The 6,000-nt window shown below is 44.6% G+C and overlaps 1 non-coding gene across 1 annotated transcript; it reads right to left on the bottom strand.

Annotated features, from left to right (window-relative positions):
- Positions 1–1,221: 1,221 nt before the first annotated feature.
- Positions 1,222–1,303, bottom strand: trnaa-ugc (transfer RNA alanine (anticodon UGC)). Its single transcript has one exon. It is a non-coding gene; the product is annotated as a tRNA-Ala (tRNA).
- Between the last annotated feature and the right edge of the window lie 4,697 nt (positions 1,304–6,000).

The raw sequence follows: 6,000 nt of genomic DNA, 5'->3' as shown, positions 1-6,000 counted from the left end.
ATTCCCAGCGGGGCCAATTTTTATAGAATCTCCAGGGGTGAGATTCTTCTCGTGTGAAAAGGCTACAATTCTTTCAAATGTGACTGTGCCTGCACCAGTTCCCATTCTGGATGAAGGCTCCAGTGGCTGCGAGGCCTGCGTTGAATTTCACCGCTTCTGTATTTCTGGCGGTGCGGATTTTGGACTCTTCACCAAAAATCCATGTTTACTAAGCAGTGCCATGCGATACTTTGCAGAGCTCCAGTTGTTGATGTGTGGTGCCGTGCTCGTATAGTGATTAATAATCTGCATTCTGGCCGCAGCAACTTCGGCTCCAAACCGAAACATAACGCAGACTTTTCTTCCTTCCACAATCAATAGCTCTCCTTTACTTTCCCCCTTCAATTTCATTATAATTTTCCTGCTGTATTTCCTTAATCTAACATTCACTTTCAGCCACTTAAACTGCTAAGTGTGCTCTGCTACCACCACTCTTCCTGGGCCACATGTCCCATACGCCCCAATCTGAGTTGGTGCTTTGAAACCAGTCGATACATTTCGACCTGCGGGACCTCCCGACAGTCAAGCTCTGCGAAAGCAGAGCCGGCCTTCGGAACCAATGCAGCCCGATTCAGAAAATTCCTTGGGAAATGAAGCTTCAAACTTTTCAAACAAAACGTTTTATTGACATAATAACACAAGTTTTACAGAGAGAGACTTGTACAACCTCAGTGGTGCAACTCAGAACTCAGAATGTTCAATTCTTCTGCTTCGGGAGAGGGAGAGATGAATTATGAGTTGGTGTCCTCCTTGTTTTTTTTCTGGTCAGTGTTCCAGATCTCCACTCCGTTTGTCTGTCTCCTGGCCTGTCTCCTGGAATGTGTTCTGCTTTTCACTTTAGAATGGCTGCTCTTGTAACATTGCTGCTGACAGAAACATGCCTTCCAGTGACTTTCCATTCTCTCTCTCCCATGGTTACACAGGCTGATGCTACCGGACAGCAGCGAGTGTATGGGAAGGTACCTGAGAGACTGTCGAGGCCTCCTTATCTGGAGCTTCCAGACAATCTGCAGATAACTTTTGGAATTCGGTCAGCAAACCTTCTTGAAGTAAGTGATCCAGTTGTCTCGGCAATCCTTTGTTTCCTTAAAACTGGCATTGAAAATTCCAAAATCCTCCAAGAGGGAGCAGCTTGAAGAAAATAAATTATTTGAAGTAGTTAATTATCATAATGAGAGAGCCCGCTGCGAGCAGAGCTCGAACCTGCGCTGGGAAACCCCATTGGATTGCAAGTCCAACGCCTTAACCACTCGGCCATCGCAGCCGCGAAAATGTCGGCTCCAAGATACTAAATTCTCAAATCGCTGACCCTGTTTATTGTTGGCGATGACGGTTTCGTGATATTTAATTTGCTGCAAATTCAGCAAGTCCAGAAGAATCGCAGCGATCATTACAATAAAAGAAAACTTCCGATATTTAACGGTATGTAAGATGTTGAGAACAGTATGGAATATTCTGCAGGGTAATGAAAATAAACAGCAGAAACATTGTGTGCTGCTCCCACATGACACAGATCAGCCACAGCCTCTGCTCCCTGCCCGCCGGCTGCAGAAACCTTGTCTCCAGATTACAAACTGATTCTAGGTCGGAGATAAATATTCAGGGTAGAGCCTAAACGCAGCGGGTGGGATCAAATAATAAAGCAGTTATTTTAGACCAGAGACAGCGATAAATGTCCTATATTGCTCACATGCATCAATTTGTGAATCTGACATTAAATGGGTTGAAATACAGTGGGGGGTTTAAAGTAGATTCGGGGTCAATAGTTTCCAAGTAGATCTTTCCTGTGTCTCTCTTGCGTCTCTGCCCCCTTCCTCCCACAGGCTGCCGGTTTTTAAACCTTGTTTTAAATCTGCTGCTAGCTGGGCCAGTGCATTCCACAGTCTCACAACCCTTTCTACAAATACCCTTTCAGTGCTTGACTTCTCTGCTTATTAGTTATGAATCACCTTGAGGTGCAATGGTGGCGATTGTGACGTCAGATTAAAAGGCAGGCTATTGGAAACACGTTGGAGTCACAGTTTCTTTTGCACAGAATTAAAACTGAAACTTTTAAGCTGGAATATTGTATTTGCTGCATCACAGTAAACAATATCGTGGTATAACTGTTGGCTTATTTGTTCCCTAGTGTCAGAGGAAGAGTTGTCTGATCCCCCCATTTATTTCATACTAGCTGGGGAGCCCGGCGTTGCCGGGGCTGTTTTGGGGCAGACGGTTTAAATCGAGTGCCAGGCTTTGGGGCCCTGTCTGTGTCCCTTTGTGAATCTGGTGCTGGGCAACATTTTAAATCGAGTGGCAGGCTTTAGGGCCCTGTGTTTGTCCCTGTCTGTCTACCTTTTAAAAGCTTGCAAAATGAAAGTGAAACTACTTATGGCTTTGGGGCCCTGTCTGTGTCCTTTGTGAATCTGGTGCTGGGCAACATTTTAAATCGAGTGGCAGGCTTAGGGCCCTGTCTGTGTCCCTGTATGTCTAGCTTTTAAAAGGTTGAAAAATGAAAGTGAAAGTACTTATAAAACGTTTTTGGTAAATCTTATATTATTTTTAAAAGAGATACTAACTTTGAAAGTCGTTATAGCTGGAAGCTGAAGTCATTTGAGCTGGAAGCTTAGTGAAAGAATGGTTGCCACATCCCCGAGATGAAAACGAATAATCCCGCCCACACACACACCGATTGGCCAACCATCAGGGGACCGTACTGTAGGATTGGTCAATCGTGACGGAACAGGATTGGTGGAACCTTGATGTCAGTCAATCAATGCGAGCAGATAATGAGTTTAATTTTGAAGGTTTTTTGCTGAAGGTTTTTTGCATAAGGCGCGAACACTTTTCGTCCGACTGAAAAGTAAATACGCTTAAAACCATCTCTGAAGCGTAAGCTTTCTTTGGAGGTAACGCGCGCGTAGGTACGCCCTGTAACTTTCGAGCGCATAGCCCGACAGACGCACAGGCGATGACAGAATGACAGACAGAATGACAGACAGAATGACAGACAGAAGTACCGAATTATATATATAGATAAGACACAAACATAGGGTAATCATTCAGAATCACCTCACAGATTGACACTGAGATAAATTAAGAGGGAGATACAGAGAGCAATGGGACATATGGCGGAATGGACAAGAGTGCTGGAGAAATAAGAAACGGCCTGAGAGTCCAGAAGACAGTGACCGCAAGCTGATAGACATCAGTGAGTGCGGGCGAGAAATTGCGCCAGCATTAGGTCCCGTCGCTTAGCTGGTCAAAGCGTCTGTCTAGTAAACAGGAAATTCTGGGTTCGATTCTCAGCGGGGCCTATTTTTGTAGAATCTCCAGGGGTGAGTTTCTTCTCGTGTGAAAAGGCTACAATTCTTTTAAATGTAACTGTGCCTGCACCAGTTCCCATTCTGGATGAAGGCTCCAGTGGCTGCGAGGCCTGCGTTGAATTTCACCGCTTCTGTATTTCTGGCGGTGCTGATTTTGGAATCTTCACCAAAAATCCATGTTTCCTAAGGAGAGCCATGCGATACTTTGCAGAGCTCCAGTTGTTGATGTGTGGTGCCGTGCTCGTATAGTGATTAATAATCTGCATACTGGCCGCAGCAACTTCGACTCCAAACCGAACCATAACGCAGAGTTTTCTTCCTTCCACAATCAATAGCTCTCCTTTACTTTCCCCCTTCAATTTCATTATAATTTTCCTGCGGTATTTCCTTAATCTAACATTCACTTTCAGCCACTTAAACTGCTAAGTGTGCTCTGCTACCACCACTCTTCCTGGGCCACATGTCCCATACGCCCCAATCTGAGTTGGTGCTTTGAAACCAGTCGATACATTTCGACCTGCGGGACCTCCCGACAGTCAAGCTCTGCGAAAGCAGAGCCGGCCTTCGGAACCAATGCAGCCCGATTCAGAAAATTCCTTGGGAAATGAAGCTTCAAACTTTTCAAACAAATCGTTTTTTGACATAATAATACAAGTTTTACAGAGAGAGACTTGTACAACCTCAGTGGTGCAACACAAAACTCAGAATGTTCAATTCTTCTGCTTCGGGAGAGGGAGAGATGAATTATGATTTGGTGTCCTCCTTGTTTTTATTCTGGTCAGTCTTCCAGATCTCCACTCCGTTTGTCTGTCTCCTGGACTGTCTCCTGGAATGTGTTCTGCTTTTCACTTTAGAATGGCTGCTCTTGTAACATTGCTGCTGACAGAAACAAGCCTTCCAGTGACTTTCGATTCTCTCTCTCCCACGGTTACACAGACTGATGCTACCGGACAGCACCGAGTGTATGTGAAGGTACCTCAGAGACTGTCGAGGCCTCCTTATCTGGAGCTTCCAGACAATCTGCAGAAAACTTTTGGAATTCGGTCAGCAAACCTTCTTGAAGTAAGTGATCCAGTTGTCTCGGCAATCCTTTAGTTTCCTTAAAACCGGCATTGAAAAATCCAAAATCCTCCCAGAGGGAGCAGATTGAAGAAAATAAATTATTTGAAGTAGTTAATTGTCATAATGAGAAAACCCGCTGCGAGCAGGGCTCGAATTGCGAGGGAAAACCCCATTGGATTTCAAGTCCAACACCTTAACCACTCGGCCATCGCAGCCGCGAAAAAATCGTTTCCAAGATACTAAATTCTCAAATCGCTGACCCTGTTTATTGTTGGCGATGACGGTTTCGTGATATTTAATTTGCTGCAAATTCAGCAAGTCCAGAAGAATCGCAGCGATCATTACAATAAAAGAAAACTTCCGATATTTAACGGTATGTTAGATGTTGAGAACAGTATGGAATATTCTGCAGGGTAATGAAAATAAACAGCAGAAACATTGTGTTCTGCTCCCAAATGACACAGGTCAGCCACAGCCTCTGCTCCGTGCCCGCCGGCTGCAGAAAACTTGTCTCCAGATTACAAACTGATTCTAGGTCGGAGATAAATATTCAGGGTAGAGCCTAAACACAGCGGGTGGGATCAAATAATAAAGCAGCTATTATAGACCAGAGACAGCGATAAATGTCCTATATTGCCCACATGCATCAATTTGTGAATCTGACATTAAATGGGTTGAAATACAGTGGGGGGTTTAAAGTAGATTCGGAGCCAATAGTTTCCAAGTTGATCTTTCCTGTGTCTCTCTTGCCTCTCTGCCCCCTTCCTCCCACAGGCTGCCGGTTTTTAAACCTTGTTTTAAATCTGCTGCTTGCTGGGCCAGTGCATTCCACAGTCTCACAACCGTTTCTACCAATACCCTTTCAGTGCTTGACTTCTCTGCTTATTATTTATGAATCACCTTGAGGTGCAATGGTGGCGTTTGTGACGTCAGATTAAAAGGCAGGCTATTCTTTTGCACAGAATTGAAACTGAAACTTTTAAGATGGAATATTGTGTTTGCTGCATCACAGTAAACAATATCGTGTTATAACTGTTGGCTTATTTGTTAACCAGTGTCAGAGGAAGAGTTGTCAGATCCCCCTATTTATTTCATATAAGACACAAACATCGGGTAATCATTCAGAATCACCTCACAGATTGACACTGAGATAAATTAAGCGGGAGATACAGAGAGCAATGCGACATATGGCGGAATGGACAAGAGAGCTGGAGAAATAAGAAACGGCCTGAGAGTCCAGAAGACAGTGAACGGAAGCTGATGGACATCAGTGAGTGGGGGCGAGAAATTGCGCCAGCATGCAGTACCGTGGCTTAGCTGGTCAAAGCGTCTGTTTAGTAAACAGAAGATCCTGAGTTCGATTCCCAGCGGGGCCAATTTTTATAGAATCTCCAGGGGTGAGTTTCTTCTCGTGTGAAAAGGCTACAATTCGTTTAAATGTGACTGTGCCTGCACCAGTTCCCATTCTGGATGAAGGCTCCAGTGGCTGCGAGGCCTGAGTTGAATTTCACCGCTTCTGTATTTCTGGCGGTGCTGATTTTGGACTCTTCACCAAAAATCCATGTTTCCTAAGCAGTGCCATGCGATACTTTGC

The sequence above is a fragment of the Somniosus microcephalus genome, unplaced genomic scaffold, assembly GCF_052327205.1.
Source record: "Somniosus microcephalus isolate GS21.2 unplaced genomic scaffold, FLI_Smic_1.0 unresolved_chr1, whole genome shotgun sequence".
Taxonomy (NCBI): domain Eukaryota; kingdom Metazoa; phylum Chordata; class Chondrichthyes; order Squaliformes; family Somniosidae; genus Somniosus; species Somniosus microcephalus.
Note: the sequence above shows the minus strand (reverse complement) of the source record. Positions and strands in the feature narration are given on the sequence as shown.